The sequence below is a fragment of the Protopterus annectens genome, chromosome 2.part1 (assembly GCF_019279795.1).
Source record: "Protopterus annectens isolate FY-2018-M chromosome 2.part1, PAN1.0, whole genome shotgun sequence".
NCBI classification, from domain to species: domain Eukaryota; kingdom Metazoa; phylum Chordata; order Ceratodontiformes; family Protopteridae; genus Protopterus; species Protopterus annectens.
This window is the reverse complement of record NC_056729.1, coordinates 34,172,381-34,197,824: the sequence shown is the minus strand read 5'-3', so window position 1 is coordinate 34,197,824 and position 25,444 is coordinate 34,172,381.

Here is a 25,444-nt window from a genome sequence, read left to right as displayed (position 1 = left end):
CAACAATCACCCCTATCAATCCACCTGTGTGGAACCTCACCAGCTCTCTGGCTATGGCCAGTGTCTACACTCACTGGAGCCATAGTTAGCACACTTTCCTGTTCAATGTCCCCACCTTCTGACTGTCCAATATCTGTGGCCTTGAGGACTTGGTATGTGTAGGCATACTGACTATGTGCAGTGACAGTGAGGGCAGAAGAGTGATGCCAACCTCTGAGACATATTCAGCCATTGATACCCCCACCTGTGCCTCACTGTGGCCACCAGCATCATCAGAGTTTGAAGAGACACTGACATCAGGTTGTATAGGGGACAGAGACCAACCCCCCTGGTCACCTGTGATGAGAGATGAGAAAGCAGTACAGTAACACCTACATTATTATACTTTGCAGTACTGTGTTGCATTAAACATACAACTCTATACACTGTTGGCACTATTACAGACATGTTGAAACCCCAACCTCATACAGTAGGACAAGAGGACATTACTATCCCCACAAACAGTTGCAGTTACTTGTAAATAAAAGCACTGTACACAGTGATCTCATCAGTAAAAATGAGGTACACTTTTGATATTTGTGAAGACTGCACAGTTGACACACATGGCAATGTGCAATGTCCTCACAATACTGTCACATCTATCAGTGTGGTGACATCTACAAGGCATACATGTGACTGCAACATGTGTGCAGTCATAAAAGATCTGTGCATTTGGCAATTATCCCAACAGTGCAGCACTGCAGGCAGCAGGTCTGGGATGACACTTTAGGGATTACATTGCTGTAAACCTACATCTATAACAAAACAGTGTCGTGCTTACCAGGAGATGGACTACACCCTTGTCAGACACCTGATGGACCTGTGTAAAGTAGAGGGAGAGGTAATTCAGTACCACTGCATGTTACACCACAACAAGGTAATACACTCATATATTTCACATTTACAGTAGCTATGTTAATTATTATAATGGTCAACATCTGAGCAGGAGCATCAAACTGCAGTTATGCCCTTCCCCCCACAAAGAACACAGACCTGACACCCATGTAAGAGTATGCACACCCTGACATACTGAATGCTACAGTATTGCAATGGTCATCGAACTAAGCTTAACTGCATGCTCCTCTGCCATTGAAACTGTGGCACCCACATCCACGATGTATGGTGTGATGGATGCCTGGAAGCTGTCATGTGTGCCTAGGTTCACTAGAAATTCCTCAGTGGCTGAGAGAGGTTGTTCTGCTGCAGGTCCTCCATTGGTGATGCCACAATCCATGGCTACATCTGCTGCTTTTCTGCATGCAACATTGTTCATGTCTGTTGTGTGGTGTCAAACCTGCTCATATGTCCTGCTCCGATTACCTGTAGCATTCACATCATGAACAACGTCAGCCCACAGTGATGCCTGCCGTTCCCTGTTTTGCCTTCTGGACAGGAAGAGTTCATGGTGTTGCCAGAGGCCTTCAAGTATAATCTCATTCTCTGCATCCATGAAAGATGCACAACATAGTGGATACAAGTGTCCTGCAAGACAACAGAATGGGAACACTTGTCAGGATCACATACGTGGAAGTACACTATGTACAGCAAGAACATAATGGCTGCCAGTATCCACTGCTTGCTCAGGCATGTCATATTCCACAGTGTACAAACATACTAAGTGTGTGGAAACAACTAAGATACTAACAATAGTCAGCTATTCCCGTGTGTGCCATGACATATACTGCTGTATGATTATACACTCAACACTGGAGTCCAGTGTAGTGTGACCCCTAGGGGCACCCCTCACACTGATAATATGTCAAAACAACAGTGCCAAACAAATTGCAGTGTGCTATTACAACCAGTATACAGGGACAGTCCCAAGAGACCAGTGTGCCACATTGACAAAAAGCATTCCACGCTTAATGCATTGTACGTCCTCTGTAGGTGTAACAAATCTGGATATCAACGATATTTATTTATTTTTATTTATTTATTTGTTTACATTTCTTTACTGGGAAATTCCGAATAGAAGCAGGTCCTTTTTCAGCGGATGCCCGGGGAGAAAAGCTCCATATCATGTGCATGATAGAGATACAAAGTTGCAGCAATAGTAAACAACAGGCTGCTGGCTTTAATACAATAACAAGATACAGGTTAGGCAGAGTCCCTCATTGACTCTCTTCAAGAGGAATCTTGATGAGTGGATGGGAGATCGTAGGTTTACCCCGGGTATCACTTCTGTGTCACTGTTAGACAGAGGCACAGTATACTAACCTCGAAAAAGGGCATAGCAAAATTCATTTAAAATGGGTGGCAAAAGCCAAATACACTCTGGCTAGGCTTATAAATGCCCTAGGGCAGATAGCCTAGTATGAACCTATAATGACATATAATTATCACGGTTCTAAGACAGGCTTAATACTGTAACAAGTTGCCTCCACTGAAAATGTATATACCTTGTTGTGGTATGGGTGAAAAAATTCACCTGCTTGATCTATATAACTGCAAAAACAGCAGTTATAACAAGGTCTGGTATTATTTTTATTTTTATAAGAATCATGTCATTGTTTCCTGCTATCATATCCCTTAAGACACTTGGGGTAACATAGCAGCTGACCTAAAGATTTATTTTTCTTATAAACTATGCTGGGACATTCACCTATTATAGCTTTCAATTCTGTACCTGTGGTCATGAATCCCCAATGTTTTTTTTAATAATGTCAACTACACCTTTAGAGTCCTTAAAATATGTTACTGGTACCCTGCACCTAAGCACATCTACCTTATTCACACATGCAGGTGGATCTGAGGAAAAATAAGGCCTTCTTTCATTCCCTCTTCTTTGCATTACTTCAACTAGCTTATCAGATACTTCCTTTTTATCATACTCCCTTGCTACAAACTGTCTTCTAGATCTCTCAGTTCTTTCTTAAAGATGTCCTCACTAGCATTAACTCTTGATGTTCTTATAGCTTGCCCCTTCACCACATTATTAAAAGTAAAATGTGGGTGCATACTACTTTGATGCAAGTAAGTGTTCTTATAACAAGGTTTTCTATATGTCATAGTATCTATTGCCCCACTATGGGGCTCATCTGTGGACTAGTAGGATTCTTGTGTACTTTTGAGAGACCCTGGATAATTGGTATTTTAGGATGTTCCATATAAAAATAGTAAAATAAACCTTGGTCCAACATTTTATTTCTTAAAAACTTCCTCAGCTCAGTTTCAGTGCATCAACCATCTTTAATATATCAAACATTCTAACCTTTCTATAAAACTTAACTGATAGTCCACAGATGAGGCCCATAGTGACAGGACAAAAGTGGTGCACTGAAGCAATGTCTATTTTTGTGGAGAAAAATTTAAGACCATTTATTAACTGTAACACTCACATTTTGCAGGACTATAGACAATTTTTACATGATTTATATGATTTTACTAAGGCTAATTTTAAAAAAGGTGAATGGTATTTGGTTACACTCAATGCAGAGTCTTTATTCACTGTAATACCAAATACTATAGGTATAGAGTGGGTAATAAGATTTTTATATGAACAGAACTGTTTCTCGACTGAGAAGGTTGAAGTGCTTTGGTTAAGATGATTTTATATAATAATGTCTTCCTTTTTGATAAGGATTATTACCTGCAGATAGATGGCATAGCTATGGGCACATCATGTGCCAAGAGCTACACCAATCTTATCATGCCAGTATGGGAGATGGAACATGCATTAGGTAGTATGGTAGGCAAACATGTAATTTTCTACAAAAAATTTGTGGATGACCTGTTTTTCATATGAGAAGGCACTACTAAGGAATTGTCTGATTTTTATATTTTTATTTTAATATTTTATATTCATACAAGCACAAGCTTTTTAACGTTTGTGATGACTTGTTCAGATCGGGAGGTTAGTTTTCTGGATGCGTTAGTGAAGGTAAAGGAAGATGGGGCAATAGATACTATGACATATAGAAAATCCTATTACAAGAACACTTACTTGGATCGATGTAGTATGCACCCACTTTATACTTTTAATAATGTGGTGAAGGGTCAAGCTATAAGAACTATAAGAAGAGTTAATGCTAGTGAGGAAAATTTTAAGAAAGAACTGAGAGATCTAGAAGACAGTTTTGTGGCAAGGGGGTATGATAAAAAGGAAGTATCTGATAAGATAGTTGAAGTAATACAAAGAAGAGAGAATATAGGAAGGCCTTATTTTTTCCTCAGATCCACCTGCATGTGTGAATAAGGCAGATGAGCTTAGGTGCAGGGTACCAGTAACATATTCTAAGGGCTCTAAAGGTGTAGTTGACATTATTAAAAAACATTGGGGTGTCATGACCACAAGTACAGAATTGAAAGCTATAATAGGTGAATGTCGCAGTATAGTTTATAAGAAAAATAAATCTTTAGGTCAGCTGCTGTGTTACCCCAAGTGTCCTATGGGGTATGATAGCAGGAAACAACATGATTCTTATAAAAATAAAAGTAATACCAGACCTTGTAGTTTTTGCAGTTATGCAGATCAAACAGGTGAATTTTTCACCCAGACCAGAACAAGATCTATAAATTTTCAGTGGAGGCAACTTGTAAAAGCAGTCATGTGGTTTAGCAGTGTGTAAAACCTGCAGTAAATTTTATGTAGGTAAAATAGACAGAAGACTGAAAGAAAGGGTAAGAGAACATCTGAATGATATAAGAAATACTATGGTTAGGAATACATTAGCTAAACATGTAGCAGACACTTCCCCAGAGCATATATTTAGGTTTCAAGTTATAGATATGGTGCAGGAAAGTCCTAGGGGAGGTGATATTAGAAATGAAACAGAGTGTTTAGAAAGCAAATAGATTATTAGATTAAGAGCAGATACAGGGTCAGGACTTAATGGTAAAGTACCATTGAAACCAATGTTGAAAGCATGTCCTCTTTTTAAATAAGAAGGGAGTTTGAATAAACTCCCTTTCAACCCCCCCACCTTTTATACACATTCTTTTTTGGGTCTATATTACTTGAACGAAAACTACATTGTGCAAATCCCATTTTAGCAACAAAAAATGAGCGAATGTGGGGAATATCAAAAGAATGGATGGAGATCACCATAGGGAATTCTTCCCTTTACTTCAATGGACTGCGATCTCGGAGTTGGTATATTTAAGTAGTGGGGGTGTGGGGGGTGCAGGGTCTTGCCCCCCTGCATAAAAATTAGTAACAGTTTTTGTCTGGTAGTTTTTTTATTTATCACATTCGATATTTCCGGCATTCGCTCATTGTGTGTCACTCAAACGGGATTCGCGCAATGCAGTTTTCGTTCAAATAATATAGACCTCATTTTTTTATATATGTTTACTATTAGCACTGCATATATTTAAAATGTTATCTCTTTAAGAGTTTTACTAGGATGTCATGTGAATTTTTCACTTTGTTATTTAATAGGTATTGAATTAGATTTTATGCATCTGATGAAGCAGTTGTAATACTGCAAAAGCACTTATGCCTTTGCCTGTTTCCTGAATAAACTGTTGCTGGTTTTATGATAGCCTGGTGTTGCTTCATCTTACTTCTGCTTGTTGGATTTATTTTTTTTGGTTTGAGAAGCATTTATTCAGCACACACTGGCATTACTGGACTTTTGCACTTAATGCTGTAACCCCTATTCCCTGTAAGTATATTCACACATCTGCATCTTGGTGTACTCAAGAGGGTTACATACCTGCTGGAGTGCAAAACTCCTCTGTTGATATGAGGTGATATGTAGACTTTTGCAAAAGCATCTTCTGTGTGCAGAAAGTCTCATACAGAATGGTTCCCCATAGCCAGCATGTTTGCCTTTTAGCATGCTTCTGATTAGCAGGTGATTGCCTCTTAACCGATCTGTGGTTCCAAAATGCTAATTGCAGGCAACACAGCTGATTTACAGTATCATCAGCAAATGACATGGAACCACTGTACAAGCTATAAGGCCTCCATGTAGATTACAAGCCCTTTCTGATATGTTGTGCTGGACATTACTGGAGTAAGGAGACTACATCATTGCAGAGGGTAGGTTTGTAGAAGCTACTGTTACATAGAGATGTGTGTGGTACAGGTTGCAGCTGATGCAGGTAATAGGCCTAGGCAGAGAGTGTTAACACTGTGGAGGACAACATGCTGTAGGAGTAACTGTGGCAGTTGTGACAGCCTTGTAGTAGAGGCAGAGCCAGAGTGAGGGTAGCCATTCTACTCTAGTTAAGGCATGTGTTTAAGGTAAGTATGTTAGGCAACAGTATCATTAACAGAGTACTAAGCTACATGTTTGTTGTGTCCCTGAGCAACATAGGGGATAAATAATAACAGTATGTCCACAATTTGGGCAACTATCAGTCCATGTGTTACAGTCTGTTACTCCTTTGGAATGTGTATGCTGGCAGTCCGTGTTACAAGCAGGGGCTTCAGGTGTGTATGCTAGTTTATCAGCTGTGCTAATCTGCACTATGCATTTGAAGGGATTGTGTACTGCACTCTGACAGTTGTGGGCCTTATTTGCATTACCTGAGTTACAATCCTCTGTGAATGCATATTAATGCATGATGTGACACTTTATACACTTAATAGTTTTGCTATAGGGATATGTGAAGTGTGTTCTCATCTGTAGGCCTGTGACTTCCATCAGTGACAACAGACATTTCATTTGTAATGCAATGTGTGGATAAAAAGTGCATTTCTCAGTGATTAATTGGTGGCTTCACAATAATGTTATTTAAATGCTACACAGCACTAGATTTGAACCCAGGACTGTGTGTGGCAAAATGTATTGTTTGCAAGGCATTTACTAGACTGAGTTACTGAGTCACTGTTACAGCAGGTGTATTTGCAAGATATAAGTACACACATATAGGCTTTGACATACCTTTTTACTGCCATCATTATGTGCATGACTTTATATGGATGTATTTCTGCACCAAGGTCCCTGTTGTATATGTGTTTTTCCAGTTATTCCTTAGCAGGTGTACTTGTAAATGTTGCTGACAAAAGGGGACGTTTACCTGCTATTAGATCCCTCACTTACATCCATTCTTGTGTGTTTGGCATTCTAAAAGTGTACTCTTGCACCAGAAATCCCAATTTTGGCATTACTCTTTAAGCTTGTTTGCATGACCCAGTGCGATGCTCAGCTATGATAAAACATGCTTAATGACTGCAACCTGCAATTTGTATGTTTTGCTTAAACCATCTGCATAACAGGCTAATGCAGCACCCTGCAGGTGCAATGGTCGTGAGTTAGAAGTAGGGGATAAGTGTTTATTTTGTACATTTATTATTTAAAACACACATACCAAACAGCTTCATTAAGCTGAACTTAGTGAAGCTGCACAACGTGGCACATCACACTAAAAAAATATAAAGAAAAGAAAAATGGGGAGATACAAAAGTGGCAAAATGGGGTGCAAGCAGAGGAAACATAGTGAAAGGGAGGTAGGTATGTGCAAGAAGGGTGTAGGAAAGAACCATAGCTATCCATTTCTTGTACAGCAACAACTGTGTGCTTTTGACAGAATTTGCAGATGACTTTGGACTTTAACTCCCCAGAGTGAGGGGTGAGGAAAACACAATTGTGTTGTTATGCCAGTTGGGCCACATTAAGTGAAGGTGAACAGCGCAAAAACTTGCAGAATCATGGTTTTAGTGAAGCTTAGCAATGTGCAAACAATATTAGCAGTAAACCACATTTAAGCAGTGCTTAGCATCATGCAGCTTTCCTAAATGTAAAATATCAATATTAATTTAAAAGACATTTTACGTTGCATTCAACAAATGATATGTGGTAGGGACTCGAACCCGGGACCTGCGAAACTGTAGACCATCACTCCACCCATTTAGCTACTTGGATAGTATATAAAGTAGTATGCCTTCACATATATTACTAAGCAATTGTGGTAAGCCGAGCAAACTGGCTTAAATGGGTGTACATATATGTAGAAATAAATAATTAATTACATCCGGTTACTATTTTTAGATGTCTGGCAGGTGTCTACCTTTAAGTGTTTATATTTATATAAGATGCTTGTGTTACAAATGTATTAGAACTGTATGTCACGTGTATATCAAACTGGTTGTACAGATGTGTGTGTTGAAAAGGTATTTGCAGAGTGCTGTTTGAAATGTAACCACAGTGTGCCCTACTGGAAGAGCACAGAAGTGCACATGCACTATTGTAACTGTTCATATGTATATATGTTGCTACCATACTGCATGAAAGTTCTGGAGAGAGTGATTGATAAACGGATACGCAGAGTAGTAAAATGTAAGATGGGAGATGAACAGTTCGGATTCAGATCAGGATGCAGCACAATTAACCCAATGTTGGGATTGAGACAGATACTTGCGAAGAAGCTAGAAATGAGGACAGAGTCCAACTGGGCATTCCTAGACTTGGAGAAAGCATATGACAAGGTCCCTAGAAAGTTAATCTGGGCAGTACTGCAGTGGTTTGAAGTCCTGGAAACACTGGTAGAATTAGTGCAGGCTATGTACAAGGACCCAGTGACTCAAGTACGAACAGTGTTCGGCCTCACAGAGGGGTTCCCAGTGGGTGTACATCAGGGTTCAGCTCTGAGCCCACTGCTGTTCATACTGGTGATGGACTACATTAGCAAACAGGTTGGAGGGGACAGATCAACAAAGCTGCTGTATGCAGACGATGCAGCAGTACAGGCAGACTCTGAGCTAGAACTTCTGCAAAGGATAGGAGAATGGAATGCATATCTGAAGGCAAATGGGATGAAACTAAGCACAGATAAGATGGTGGTAATGGCAGCAAATTGGGGAAATCAGAAGAAGCTGAGAATAGAGATAGAAGGGAAGATAGTGGAACAGGTAAACAAGCTTCAATTATCTGGGAGGGGTGATTGAGGAGAAGAGTAGTCTGAATGAAGAAGTCAAAGCTAGAATCAGAGAGGATGCAGCCAACTGGCATAGAGTATCAGGTGTAGTCTATGACAGAAGAATGCTAAAGAAGCTGAAAAGCAAGGTGTACAAGACAGTGGTGCGAACAGTACTACTGTATGGTACAGAAACCAGGGCAGTAAAGGCAGAACAGTTAAAAGAAACTAGAGGTGATGGAAATGAAGTGTCTGAGAAAGGTGGTATGATGCACACTGTGGGACAGATGAAGAATTGAGGACATAAGAGCAGAAGCCAAAGTAGCTCCAATTGCAGAAAAGATCAAAGGGAACAGATTATGGTGGTTTGGGCACATGTGTACAAAAGCAGAAGACAATCTGGTGAGGAAGATTTGGAACAGACAGGAAGAAGGTAAGATGAAGCAAGGATGTCCAGCAAAGAGGTGGATGGATTGTGTGAAACATCTGTGACAATCAGGCATGAGTGTTGAAGAAGGCAGGAGTGTGGCACTGAATCGAGAGAGCTGGCAACAGTTAACACGATACCCGACCCCATGTAGAAAAAAATGGGAAAAAGGGGGCTGATGATTTTAACAGTGAAAAATGGAATACAGGAGGTTAACTTCAGTTCAGCAAACTTCAGAAAAATGACTGAAATTAAATTACTTTATGGCTAGGCCATAAAAGATGATAACTTTCAGTTATCCATGCAACAAGAGATACAATCTCTGTACTAGGAAATTTTCTGTATTGTCTGTACGGTGAACTAATTACTAGTCTTGAAAGTAATAAGGAATGCAATTGTTTTAGGATTTCCGGCATCTGCTAGAAATCTGAGAAGCCCTTGGCTGTATATTTTTACAGGTAGATGGTAAATACTGCCAGCTTCAGCAATGGGCATTGGCCTGGGAGTCAGATGACAAGAAATTATGTTATTCTGCAAGCTATCCCAGCAGTAATATTTTAGATATTAATCTGAGAAGTCTCTTAGTGAGACAGAGCATTCTGCATTCTGTCTTGGACCTGACAACAACTAGAAGATCCATTCACCACATCTGCCTTGCTCTGTTAGTAAGTTCTTAGGTTATAGTATAATTCTCCTAGATATAGTCAGGAATATAGCAAAGCTTAGTTTTGATATTTTTTGTTATTTAGTTGAGACTGTCCTGCAATGTTGTTTTAGATATTTCCTGGTGTTTTAAAATCTGATGCGACTGTGAACACATATTTAGAATTGTCTTGTTCTTTTATTATTTATTATTAAATATATTTAAACCTTACATTATGGCTGATATTTGTAGAGATATTTAAGTTTTAAGAGTATTTGCATATTTATTTAGTGACACTGTGTGGGCCACTCCTAACAGCCTTGCTCTTGGTCAAACTACCATTTGTATTAATATTATACAGTAAGACTGGACACCCTTTGTTAAGGGCCTTATAGCAGCTAATGAAGGGTTCTGGTGGCAGTGAAAACTAACTTATAGTCTGGGCAAGAGAGGCATAGCCTGTTAAACTGTGCCAGCCTTTCCCAGGTGTGTGTGTGTGTGTGTGTGTGTGTGTGTGTGTGTGTGTGTGTGTGTGTGTGTGTGTGTGTGTGTAAAACAAATTCCCAAGAGTTTGTGTGTTAGCTACTTCTGCAGGGACACGAAGCACTGGTTGAACAGAGAGAGTGTTGGAGGACTTGGGTTGGAACTCTGGCTAATGACTCAACTCTCTAGCTGTGCCAGTGGGGAATCTTACTGGGAATCTGGAGAAAAAGGGAGAAACCAGCCCCGGGCTGACTGTGGTCTCTGTGCTTTTAGGGGAAATTGCACTTGATGCAGAGAGCTGCATCTGGAAATACTGTGTGTGTACCTATCCTCCCACAGAATATCCCCACTGTTGCCAGTGGTGAGGATTGAGGCTCCCTAATTACTGGTCCACTGGGGGGTCATCACAGCTTCTTCTAAACTTTCTAGCCTTTTGTTGTTTGACTTTATATATTCCTTCAGTTTCTCATTTACTTAAAACAGCTCTAAATGTATTTGATTTATTTTTTCTTCTAGTTTATGAAATCCTGTTTTTGTATCAAAGCTGAAACCTGAACTACTGTTTGCTGGACAGCTGCAAGATTCTTCTCCAGCAGGGTTTTTTTCTCACCCTTTTCTGGTTTACTTTCTCTTCTTTCTCCAGATTTCTATTTGGCAGTAGGGTCACTAGCCAGTATCTAAATTTTACTGAAATTGTTAGTATCTTCTGGCTTTTTTCTTTTTCTCACTGGGACAGCTCTAATCAACTTGCTGTTCAGAGAGCAGCTAAAATGGAATCTCTCTATGTTGTATTTTAGTCTGCAATGTGTTGTGCCAAAACTGCTAATTTCATCTGTGTTCATTTTTCCACCTTTGGTCCAAATGTTCTTTAGTGTATAGATAACTATGTGGTTTACTTCCAGCTGAAGTGGCAGTATTTAAAACAAATTATTCCCATTCTGATACATTATTTCCTCATGAAGATCAGCATGATAGCTTTGAATGTTCAACCTATTTTATTTTAATGGTCTCTTTTGCTATCATCTCTAGCTCTTTCATTCTTCTAATACAGCCCATAAAGGAATAGAATTGGCCCTGTCATAAATCCTCCTTTCCTTCCCAGCTGAAATAAATTATTCTGCAGAATATACAAATAAAATAGGTTGAAATTGGCAATAGTTGTAGGCACTCTATTTGCCAGCAAGTGACATTAAGGAAATTGGCAAATACTTCCGAGATGGAAAAAAAGCATCACAAATTTTGTACTATACAGCTGCTTCAGCTATACATTTATATTTTGCTATTTATTAATATGTTCTTTCATGGTTTTAAAATTATCTTATGCATCATGACATATGACACCTCCAGTGTCATCCTGCATTTTCTTCATAACCTTGCATTTTTTTACCATTCAATTTGTAATGCTACATCCTTCATAAAATTGTATTTCTCATCCGTGTGACATCACAGAAGAGTTCACTGAACTTTATCCATAGTGATATCAACTCAGGATTTCATGTACATGTGTCCATAGACTTTACTGGATGCACCGTGGTGCATGCATGGCTTCCTGTCCATTAAAATCTATTGCCACAATCTATATTATCCCTCAAGTCAAATCAGTGACAGATACGGTAAAGTGAAGTGGGTACGTTTTTTAATAAAAGGTTCATGAAAAAAGTGCTCAGATAATTTTTGTAAGAACAGGTGGAAAATACATTATGGTACTTAAATTACAAAGTGCTGTTATGTATATTCCAACTATGACAAAATGCTTTATGTAATGTGTTTTACTGAGAAATCCATCATCTCCCATACTGAACAATGTCTGTACAACAAAACTGGGTTCAGTATTCTTTTTGACTCTTACTTTCACATTCAAAAACTGATAATTCACAAAACAAACATTAACCATGTATCAGCTTATCTTAGCTACTTACCTGATATGGAAAATATTTCTCCTGGTAGTGGTGGTGGTGGGGTACTCAAGTGAGAAAATACACTTCAAGTCTACTCAGAAGAGTCCAAAATCCAAACGTCTTAGTCCACATTCCAAGTTGAATGTCTGCCTTAATTGTACATATCGTAATAAAATATTATCACTTGTATTTATAATTGTAAATAATATACAAATATATTGTTTCTAATTTGTTACTGTACTACGTACAACTATGTCAATTCTTTATAGTCTATGCATAATTTTCTGTTTGTGTCTTGTACCATGGTGCCCACATTATGGCTGAAAAGTGTCTGTTGACTAGTCCATTTACCAGGTTATCAAAATTAATTAAATAAATAAATAAATAAAATAAAAATAAATAAACAAAAGAGGAAGTCTGCAAGGTTCAATGTGATCATCAGGAAATTAAACATTCTTAGCACAGACTCCCTGTGCATACTAGATCTTTCATGGTTAGAGCAGTGAGAAGAAAGTCATCTAAGTAAAAGGAAATCTGCCTCCCTGCAGTCTCTGTTTAGCTGCTATAGCAGCCACATACTATTTTGGGCCTGGTTCTCTTACACAGACTATTCAGTACCACCTGGCTGATCACTGCATTGACATTTCATTGTCCTGGACGACAGCCCTTCAACCCATTCTTTCCCCAGACTGACAGTCAAGCAAACGTCTATTATCTGTATGCTTGTAGGGTGGTTTTTCATTAAGCTCTCCCTTCCTTGTGCATGCATCTTCTCATCCATGGGGAGTTGTATGCAGTGAGGTTTGCAATGTACACTTGGGTATACACATATGATGTAATCAAGTGGACCTGCTCCCCTTGTAGACCATAACATCCATATGGTCCCTTCTCCACCAGGGATTTTTCCACGGAAGGTGTGTCTTGGCACATGCCCCCCAAGCCAAGCTTTCTCAGTTCTCTTAGCTGTGTCAGCCTCAACAGGTACCCATCCTTTTAGCCGAACTCTGGTCACATTGGTCATAGGTGTTATTCTGTGAACCAAATAGCTGGCAGAGAAACATGCACTTTATGAACATCCTGGGGGAAGAGGTGAGAGTAAAGGCTAAAGTCTGAAACTGACAGTGACTGCCTCCAACCCATAACTATATGTACCTCTTGGGCACATTAGTAATTTTCATATGGAAGAGGGAATTCTGGAATTTCAAATGACAGATCTAGTCTCCTTCTTTCAAACAGAGAAAGGCTGACTGCATTATGATCACACAAAAGATTTACTTTGGACTTAAGGAATTTAGGTCATTGAGATCCAGTAGTGGCTTAGGTCATCTGTTTTCTTTGATCCAAAAACATCTGGAATAATATCCCACGTTCAGGTTTTCTGGTTGAAACCTTATGAATGCTTTTTTTTTTTTTTTGTTAAGAAATTTAACATGTCCTTCTTTGCTGCTTGTTTTGATGGGACAGGAATCTGTTAAGGGTAGAGAGGGGGGCTAAGATGGAGGCAAGGAAGGGGACTGAGTGTTCTCTGTATGGTATTTCTATTACTCTATTGTCCCTGCTTATCTTTTTTCATGAACACAAGAAAACGGGAAATTAAACTCCTGACTGCCCCCAGAGTGGAAGAATCAGGCAAGTCTCCAGGACAGCTGTTGCCCACCTGTGGACAGATTACAGCCTTATGGAGAACACTGGGGATCCTACACCATGGAACTACTTACACCATGACACTACTAACTTACTCAAAATAAGCTTGGGGAGAATGCTTCTTTCCATCACTTTTCAGCTGTGCGTCACATCTGCGCTGCATCCGGTAACAGCTCTGGTGTATTCTGGTAATGAACTCTGTTCTAAACTTATGCCCACAGCTGCCAGTCTTTTGCTCTGCTTCAACATATTCTCCAAGTGTCACTGGACTTCCTTTCCAAGGAGAAGGGGATGTAAAAAGGGGTATCTAAGAAGGTCACCTTTGTGTCCTAGATGAAGTCAGGCAGAGGCAGGATTGTCAGAGAATTACATTGCCACATCCTCCAGCTCACTAAGCTCTACTGAGCTCTCTCTCTGCCATATTGTACATCATGTGAACAAAGAAGTTGTTCATATTTAAGCAGTTGGAAGCCTGAGTTAATAATTACCAGTAAGTATCTCGTTGGCAACCCTCCAGCATGTGGTGCATTTCATCTGATAGATCCCTCTGGAAATATACTAAATGCACAGCATAGAATAATTTAGCACATACAATAATAATGTGGTGGACACAAAATACATTTCTCATATCTATCCATTACATGTGACACAGCGTCAAGGGGGTAGACAGTTGGCTGTGGGATTCTAACAATTTTTTCAGGGCTGCTACAGAGACCATGGTATATTAGATTTGAGATTCCACCCAGACAGTACACTCATTGAGAGAGCTAGAGCACACAGTCATCCATATTTGGGACAATAGTCACCTTAGTGGGACTCTTCCCAGTCACTCTGGTGTCATCTACAAGGAATTAACCAAGTAGGAAGCTACCAAGGATGACTGCAAGGTACACCTAAAGGCTATCTACAGTCTTTGCTTAGGGTAAGGTATGGGGCCAGCAACCCAGTCCCCACATTGTCATCTAAGTTGCAAGTACTCCATAAAGCTTGGGTCTTTTGGAGATAATGGGGAGAACCACCCCCTTCATCTTCATCCAGGTCCTTCAGATGAATGTAAAAGGAACTTTATATAGCCGGTCTTTCTCATGGCTTCTAAATTTGATGAGTATAAAACTTATTTTTGTGGAAGCAGTGATGGGGAAGGATACAGAAAGGCAGAGGACATCTGTCCTGCTGAGGGAGATGACCAACAGGTCTGAGTGCCTCATTACTTGGGACATAAAGAAGAAATGTCTCTAACAGTGTCAACATCAGACTAGCTGGTGTAAAGGAAGACTTCTGAAAACCTGGCTATAACCCTGGCACTGAAAAATCTAGAAACAATACTGATGCCAGGAGCACCTGACCTGATGCTAGAATCACAAGCGGAAGACACCATGAGAGCCAGTAATGGTAGGGCTGGCATTAATAGGGTCAAATCCTGTGACAAAATTAACACCAGAAGTGCTGACATTGGGCAATGTGGTAAAAAAGCTGAAGTGGTGCCAAAGTTGGAGTCTGGGTCAACAGCACTGGCAGTCCTATGACTGTTGCTAGTACAAAGAACTGAAAAACTGGCAATGGTATGAGTGACTCAAGACTGGGACAGACAGCTTCTGAACATCTACCCTGAGCACTAAACAGGCCTCTGAGAGCTAAACTGTAACTCAGTCGGGCATAAATGGTGAGTGAGAATCTTCAGGTATAGCTGACATGGAGTGAAATAGCTGCACTGGGCCACAGAGAGCCAAAGTAGTAGTAGAGTCCACTACTTTTCTATTTACTCAGCAGGATGACAGTTTAATACATAGGATTAAGACTATGAAATGTTAATGGGCTTTATTCTGTTGTCCTGGATTTGAGTCTAGTATATGACTCTGAACAAGTAACTTAACAATATATTTATCCCAGGTCACCTCATATTAAGCAGCAAAGTGATAACTACTGGGCTTATCTAGTTAACAAATAAGTAAGTAAATTAGCTGTTTGCAGTGAACAAATTTGTCACAGTGGTTGAAGCGGAAAAAGAGGGATAAACCTGGACAGGAATAGATAGGGAATGTTTCTTCTTTAATTTAGGAAGGGTGGAAGACGTGACTCCTTGTAGTGGTGCCTTTTTAGCTGTAAGGGTGGATGTGTCTGAGAAGTAGAACCTGAAGATTCTCCCGCATCAGGTTTGGCAGACAAAGACTGTTCTGGTAAACTGATTCTTAATTTCTCATTTTACTATTTGTGAGTGGACTGTTAAAAATCATGACAAAACAAACAAATTATGAGAGTCATCCAAACAATAAAGGTACTGTGTAAGCCTACCAGTGGGTGAAACTGTCCTTTTGCATACAAGCTAAGGAAAGTAATCTGAATTTTTTTAAGTAAAGGGCCTACACCAAAAGTCACTACAAAGGAGAAAGAATAGTTGTGTAAAATCTTACCATAGCCATAGATGTCCTTCTCTTCCATGATGCAGTACTCTTGGTGTGGGATTTCCCACCTCAGGCGACCCATACGTCAGCTCCTATACAAAAGCTTCAGCTTGGCTGTTGTAGTTGCGTGGGACATCAACCAGGGACCTTAAATGTGACATCTACAAGCACAGACCTCAGAACTTGAAGGCCCAGCAGGAGGGAGTAGCCAGTGATGTCAGTCATAGGGTCAAGGAGCCATTATGTGGTTACATAGGTCACAGGATAGGGTATAGCCCCCAAGAGACCTAAAGATATCAGGAACTGAGAGAGAGAGAAAGGATAAGGGGGTTTGGTGGGTGGGAAGGAATACTGCAACATGGAAGAGAAGGACATCTATGGTTATGGTAAGATTTTACACAAATATTCTATGTCCTTCTATTCCTATGTTGCAGTATTCTTGGTGTGGGAAGAGTACCACAGCTTAGTTGGAAGGAAGGGTGGAGGCAGAGAAGGCTGATTCCACAAAACCCTGCAGGATTGCTATGGCAAATCCTGCATGTGCTCTGGAGACATTGTCTAACTTGTAGTGTTTGGTGAAAGTGTGAATGGTGGACCATGTGGCTGCTTCTAGTATGGAAGCAGTGTCCAGGCCTTTTAAGAAGGCTTTGGAGGCTGCCCTGCCCAGGTGGAATGAGCTTTAACTCCCTGTGGGAGCTTTTTGTCATGGTGTGAATAACATAGGCAAATGGCTTTCTTAATCCAACATGCGATTGTTTGTTTGGACACTGCCTTGCCTAGAGCCCTAGGTAGAAGGAAACAAAGAGTTGATTGGATTTTCTAAAGGATTTTGTTTTGCTAGATAAAATCTTAGCTGTCTGTGTACATCCAGGGAGTGGAGTATTCTCTCACTATCACTGGAAGGAGAGGGGTAGAAGGTGGGAAGATGAGTAGACTGGTTTAAGGACAGATCATTGACCACCTTTGGCGTAAAGGAAGGGTTAGTTCTTAGCGTTACCCTGTCCTTGTAGAAAGTAGTGTATGGCAGGCAAGCCATTAGGGCCTGTAATTCAGACACCCTTCTGGCTGAAGTTATGGCCACTAGCAGCACTGTCTTCCATGTGCACAACTGCAGAGCAGCCGGACTAGCAGGTTCAAATGGAGACTGGGTAAGTTTTTACAGGATGAAGATGAGGTCCCAGGGAGGTGGGATGGGTTTTCTTACAGAAAAAAAAAATTACAGGAACATTTGAGGGACATAAAGCATGGTAAAGTAGAGAGTCCTGTTGCTACACATTTTAAAAAGTTTCATAATGGTGATCATAATGGTTTGGTAGCCACGGTTTTAGAAAGTTTAAATACATGTGAAAGTGAAGAAAAAACAAAAATGAAATTATTGTATAAGGAAACTGTTTTTATACTTAAATATGACACTTTAGAGCCAAGGGGCATGAATTTAGAGTGTAATTGGAGAATTTTTAATGGTTAATTGTTTGATTGTTTAATTAATAATTAAATATTTTAATTATTCTATGTATAAAAAGGTGTGTAAAACTTTTGAAGTTATTCTCCTTGAAGGCGTAAGCCGAGGCGCTAGGGATTTGTGTGCAATAAAACTTTTGGTGCTGGATCTATGGTCGTTGTTTTTATAGTGGCTTTCATCCTTTTGTCGTTTTATGGGTTTTCTTACAGGTCTGATGTGTAAGACCCCTTTTAAGAATAGCTTCACATCGAGCCTGGCTAGTAGGGGAGGGTCTAGTGGCAGGCAGGCAGAGATTGCTGACAGGTGGACTTTCACTCAAGAGTAAGACAGTCCGCCCTTTACTAGTTGACACACATATGCAAGAACTAGGTGGGAATCTGCAATGCATGGATCCTTGCCCTTGTCCAGACACCATTTTGAAAATACCTCCCATTTAGCTAAGTAAGATTTTCTTGCAGTAGGTTTCCTAGGCTACCTCAGGATGTCATATGAGTAGTGGTGCCTGAAGAGAATTAAAAGTTTACCACCCACAGTGTCAGTGACAACATCTGCAATTATGGGTGGATGAGAGTTCCCTTTTGTTGTGTCGGAAGGTCCACCTTGTGGGGTAACTTGGGGTGACTGCCCTTGGCTAGATTGAGAAGTAGGGGGGAACCAGTGCTGCCTTGGTCAATAGGGGGTCACCAACAAGATTTTTGGTTTGTCTCTCCTGAATTTCAGGAGGACTTTCTGAATTAGTGGGAAGGGAGGAAAGGCATATAGAAACCTTTCCTTTCAAGAAATGCTGAATGCATCTACTCTCCAAGCTAGAGGGGAGTAGGTCTTGGAGCTGAAGGTCTGCACTTGTCTGTTCTGGGGGGAGGCAAACAAGGAGGATTTTGGGAGGTTGAGGGTGAATCCCAGACTTTGTAGCATGCACATGGTGAACTCTAGATGGACGAACAGGGTTTCCTTCCAGTCTGCTAGGATCAGGATGTTGTCTAGGTAGGGATAAATCTGAATCCCCTGTGTTCTGCAATTGGCTATGACAGGTGCCACACATTTTGTGAACACTCTGGGGGCAATGGGCAAACCAAAGGGCAATGCAGTAATTTGGAAATGAGAGGAGGGTCCAGAAAAATGTAAAAATTTTCTGTGAGAATGTAGAATGGGTATGTGCAGATATGCTTCTTTCAGGTCGAGTGTGGCCATGAAAGCCTGGGCAGGTATGAGAGGGAGTAAATTTAGTATGGACAACATTCTGAAGGTGGGCACTTTTACGAATAGGTTTAAGATGGAAAGGTCTATAATAGGTCTCCATGGTCCATCTTTTTTGGGGACCAAAAATAGTCTTGAATAGAAGGCCTTTCCTTCCTGTCCTGGAGGGACAGGTTCTATGGTGCCCAAGGTCAGAAGGTCTGTCAGAACCTGTGGGAAGACGTGTCTTGATTTTTTGGGGGGGAAGGGGACACCCCTTAAAGGTGGCCTTTCTTTCCAGGAGAGAAAGTATCCTTTCTGAATAACAGCCAGAACCAATTTGTCTGTGTGATGGTTCTCCAAAAGGGAAGGCAGTGGCAGAGGCAGGCAGAAAGGGGAAGGAGGGCTAGGCAGTCACACATTGTTTGGGCCTCCTCTGTCTTGAAAGGGCTGTCTAGAGGGAGGCTGAGAGACAGCTGGCCTGGTAGGGGTTTATCTTCTGGTTCCTCTTCTGTGTCTGGAAGAGGTAGGTCCAGCGGGGGGTGGGTTTCGTCTGACAAATGTGGCCTTGGCAGGGTAATTCCTGTAATATTTAGGAAGAGGGGACACCAAAAGATGCTTGATGTCTTGCAATTCCTTACTCTTTTCTTGCAGATTTTTGAATAGGTCTGCTGATTGTTTGCCAAACAGGAAATTAGGGTCCAGGGGGCATCTAAGATTTTAGACTTGAAGTCTTCTGGTAAGTGTTGCAGACGAAGCCAGGAATATCTCCTAAGTATAGAAGCAGATGCTGCAGAGTGTGCAGAGGTCTCTGCAGCATCATAACTACATCAAATAGAGTTTCTAGCTACTTGGTCAGCTAGAGATAGTTTGGAAGAGACGTCAGATTTGGTAAGACAGTCAGGATAGCAGCCAATAGAGTAGTGGCTTGACAAACCAGATGCAAAGCATATCTGGTCATACAGGTTTGATAGTTGATGGCTCTAAAGGCCAATCTGGAAGAAGTGTAGACCTTCTTTCCAATTCTATTCATTGTTTTGCTTTCTTTGTCCGTAGGTAAGAGAGAGGCAGACGGAATGAGTCTGGATTGTTTATCTGGCAAAATGGGAATCACAGCAGGAGCTGCCAGGGGAGGCTTGACTAAATATTTCTGGTCATCAGGCACCTTGTAGAAGCAGTCTAGCCTATTAGGGGTAGGGAGCTGAGAATCTGGTGTCTTTGATGCTGAGGAAAAGGTATCTAAATAGGCAGGGATGACAGGTGGAATGGCAGAAGGGGAAGGAGATTTCACTTGTAAAAGCTCAAAAAAACATTTTTTTGAGTATCAGACATTTCTGAGGTGTCCCATTTTAAGTATTCTTTCATTTTGGTTATGGTTTCACCAAAGGTGATATCCTGTCAAGGGGAGTCTCCTTCAATGGACTCATCATCTGGTGAATAATAGTCTTGAGGAGAGGCTATTTGGAAGTGTAAGAAATAGATTCATCAGAAGATGAATAATAATGTCTCTTGTTCTTCTTCCCTATCTTGTGAGGTAGGTGGTGGAAGAGAAGAGGCAGAGGCAGGCCTAGGGCTAAGCAGAGGAAGAGTAACTGGAGAAGAGGCTGAAGGCCTAAGGGCCACAAAGGTCTGCATTAAGGATGAGGTGAAGGGCAGGCCTTTGGTGGGTGTAGCCAGATGTTTGCTTTTTGTTTCTTTTTGACTGGGGTAGACTTAGGTGTAGGCCTGGAGTTGGATGCCTGGCTAAGGTTAGCTGTGTCGGGTCGAGGAATCCTGTCTGGATGCCCAGCTGTTTTTGATTCCCCCTCGACCTCGGTGGTAGCCGATGCCTGGATTGGCTCCGGGGATATGCAGGTCATCAATTGTGAAGTGGCTTCCTCAAAGTTCACCGTAGACGTCGACGGGTCTGTCGGACATCCCTCAACTCCTAAATCGGTAGCTGGCGGGGTGTCCGAAAGCGGAGCGGCAGAGGAAGAGGGCCTAGGAAACTTGGCCTTCTTTTGTGGAGGTTCAGTCGAGGCCTCCGAGACAGGATCCATCCTGAGAGCTAATTTTTAAGCCGTTGGTTTTCCAGGTAGAGATTAAGTGCGGTCAGATGGTTGGGAAGGGTCTTAGGAACGAAAGATTGGCAGAGAGAGCAAGCTTTGTGATCGTGCTCACGGCCTAAGCAAAAAACGCACTGGTCATGCGTGTCTTTATGGGATATCTGGGGCCTGCATTGGCATTTGCGCTTTTTTGCTGACATTGGCTAAGGATTACTACAACAAAGCAAGGTTTAGCTAGAATTTAAAGAAGAAAACCCCAATGGGGTACTTAGCTTTAAGACCTCTTGTGGTGAAGAAGCGAAGCACACAATGTGGTGGTCGTCTGCGTCTGAAATGTTCTGAGGTCTGTGTGTGCAGACGTCACATTTAAGGTCCCTGTTTTATGGCCCTATGTGATTCTTCAAATCTGAATTTCAACCACCAATGAACAAACACGTATCCATTTTTTTACAATCAGTACTTAGGGATCTACATTTCCAACACAAGGAATTCAGCATACTCGGGCATAATTTATCACCTTCTGAGATCACAGCTCTGCAACAGCTATGGAATAATCACAACAATGCAATCCTACCGGCAGACAAAGGCGGAGCAATAGTAGTTATGAACATGAGCTATTATCTCAATGAGGGCAGGTCACAACTATCTGACACCAGTTGTTATATGAGTATGGCTATTGATCCAACTCCACTGTTTAAGACGGATATAGATTCCTTTTTGAATCAAGCTGAAGAAGAAGGTATTATTAGCAAGAACACTATTCAACATCTCATGGTTAAAGACCCACAGAAACAGGTTCTATATCTTCTCCCCAAAATTCATAAATTAATTTCCAAACCCCCAGGCAGACCCATTGTTTCTGGCATTGGATCATTGACAGAACCATTATCCATGTTCCTAACACAATATCTAAAACCTCTACTGACTCTAGTTAGGGCAAGATTACAGGACACCACACGATTTTTACAGATTGTTCAGGATACGCAATTGGAGCCCAGTTGGCTTATGTGCTCGTTAGATGTTAAAGCTTTATACACTAGCATACCCCATTGGGCGGGTCTACAAGCTCTTCAGTATTGGTTAGAGCAGTCTGCCCTATATCCACCTGGGTTTAATACATTGTTAATCTGTATGGCGGAACATGTATTGAACAAAAATGTTTTTTATTTCCAAGGGGAATGCTACTGGCAGCTCCAGGGTACTGCCATGGGAGCATCTTTTGCCCCAATCTATGCAGATCTATTCATGGCTTTTTTCGAAGAATGTATGATATATGATCCACTTCACAACATTTATCTCATAGAAATTGACATTTGGCGCAGATACTTAGATGATTGCTGGATGGTGTGGCGTGCGGATGCTACATACTTACAGGAATTGGTTGAATATTTGAATGGCAATATTTGGGGGATCGAGTTCGCTGTCACATACCATTTACAAACCATCAATTTTTTGGATGTTACAGTTTCTAGAAATATGGATCATACCCTAAGCACTAGGACATATCGTAAATACCCCCAATATAATACATTACTCCATGCTTCAAGTATGCACCCAAGCCACACCATCCGCAACATATCCAAATCACAATTTATGCGTATCAAATGCATAAGTTCAACACAACAAGATTACGAATGAGCCAGTTTAGATCTGTACAACAGATTTGTAGACAAAGGTTACAAACATCAGGATATTGTTAGGGCATGTGAATGGTCTACCAAGGCAGATAGGAACATACTATTACAATACAAAGCACGAGATACCAATCCATCCAAATCAACCATCAGGTTTGTTACCACTTATGGTAGAAATCATAATGCTATTAGAACTATAATCAACATACATTGGAACATTCTTTTGGCCAATGACCAGCTCAGACAACTTTTGGGCCCACAGTGTCAGTTTACATATAAACGTGGTAAAACACTGGGTTCTTTGTTCTCTCACTTTAAGAACAAAGAAAGTGGGGGAGCCATATACAAACAAATGACTATGTCTGGAGATGAATTGTTGGGCACTTTCCCCTGTGGTCACTGTGGGTCTTGCAAACAGGTTAGCAAACTTAAACAATTTACCAGTAGGAATACATAGCAGAGTGTATGAATCCAAAGTTTTTGGTAACTGTAACAGTAGCTGGGTGGTCTATTTGGCTACCTGCCAATGTTCAGCTTTTTATGTTGGACAAACCTCCCGGTCCCTTAGAATCCGTATGAATGAACACAAGAGTGATATCAAAAACAAAAAAGAAACCAATGCTCTTTACAGACATACTCTGAAACATCACAATGCTCAGTTTAGATTTATGATTATCGACAAAATCATTGGAGACAGAAGCAACTCACAAGGATGGCACAGTATTCTCAACCATAAGGAGAAATATTGGATTATTACCCTGGGGGCATTATTTCCCCCAGGCTTAAATGACCATTTGTAATTTTTTTTTTTTCTCACAATGTCTTTCAGTTTATGGGACTCTGTGCCATGCCTCATTTATATATTTCATTTATATTATTCGTTTGATTATGTCAAGCTTCTTTATATTTGTGGACTATGATTTTGTTACATAACATTATGCATATCTATACCATAACACTCTTATCTTGAGATATGGTTTGTTAGATATTTCTTATTTAATATATGTACTTGTTTAACATATGTATTTATTCACTGTCTTTTGCAATGATAATTTTTTACTTACATTCTGGTTTCCAATTTTTGTTATCTATCTGTGTATCATTGTCGGTTATTTGGATTTCTTACACTTGCATTACTTTTGTTTATACTCAGGGATACAAAATCATTTAAGTTATAATTATGCTGGTTATATTATACTTGGTTTCTACCCATATGTATTTTCCAGTACCTTTGGTATGCACTTTGTTAAACCTCAGATATTAGGGATGCCTACATTTCAGATTTTTCATTCCTATTTTGATTTTTATTCTTATTACCAATAAGATATGTATTTTTATATACATATACATTTTGTGTATATAATTACTAGATATCATTATTTAGGAAGTATCTTCTTGACTTGTTTTTGCTTAGAACATTTTTATTACTTATTTTTTGTTTATCTCATTGTATATGTAATCAGGACTAGGAGCGGGAACATACTATGTTTCCCATTGGTTGGGGTTGCATATAAATATTTATGTGATTTATGACATGTAACATAGACTTTTTTCACTGATGAAGGCGTTTTAGCCGAAACCGGTTTGCAAATAAAAAGCTATGTACTTCAGTTAGCTTTTTTGGGGTGTTTTTTTTATTTCCAGTGCCTAGGTTCACATTATGCTGGCCAATTGTTGCTGATTTGGTATATTCGGGCCGTGCATACCCTACGTGCATAGCATTGTGTTTTGTTCCTATGTGTGACGTCCCACACAACTACAACAGCCAAGCTGAAGCTTTTGTATAGGAGCCGACGAACGGGTGGCGTGAGGAGGGAAATCCCACATGAAGAATACTAGGAATAGAAGGACATTGTAAGTTTCTGAGAGAAAAAAAATTGTCAGACAGTAAAAAAAATGCTATAAATGAAAATAGAGACATGCAGAGAAGGGGAGACAAGAGAGGAAGATGAAGAAGAAGAGCAAAAAGAAGAAAAGGACTGGTGTTGTATGGTGTTGATCAGATAAGTCAGCTTACATTACCTTCCTTTGCAGTCACCAGTAAACTATTATTTAAAGCAGGCAATCAACCCAAAAAAATCCATTATTGATATTCGAGTGTGTATGGACTATCTGGATGTCTAAAATGAAAGGAAGGAAGAAAGAAGAAAAAAATTCAAAAAGATGTTCAACAGGCAGTACAGCTACTGTTTGTGATGGAGAGATCGATCAGTGAACCACGGATGACAGATAAATAAGGTGACAGTACAAAAACATTACAGATCAAGATTAATAATGTTTATGACAAGGTGCTGAAGATGCACAACACCCTATCAGGGTATATAAAACTCTAATGAAAATAGTCTGAAATAAATGGAAGGGGTGCTATCAAAGCACTCTGACGATCTGGAAAGAGTGCAGAGAGTGAAAGAGGAACTAAAAACAAGAATGGCAGACCTATCTGCATAGCAAGAAGAAATCGGTGAAAAGAAGTGTCTGTGCTGGAGGACAAGACATGTAGGGACAACCTCTGTTTCACTAATATATCAGAAAAAGGTGAGGGGGTGTATTGAAGTAAATTTATGGCATAACTAATGGCACAGTGGACCAGCCTATGTGAGGGTGAGTTCACAAAGAGAGCATAAAGTATTGGCCCCAAAGGTGCTTTCAAGGAAATCACCAAGGCCAGTAATGGAGAAATGTAAAAGTTATTCACTGAAGGAAAAGATCCTAACAAACCTTTGGAAAAAATGCAAGAGATTCATGTATAAAGGTAATAAATTTTGTGGACAATAATTTTTCTTTGA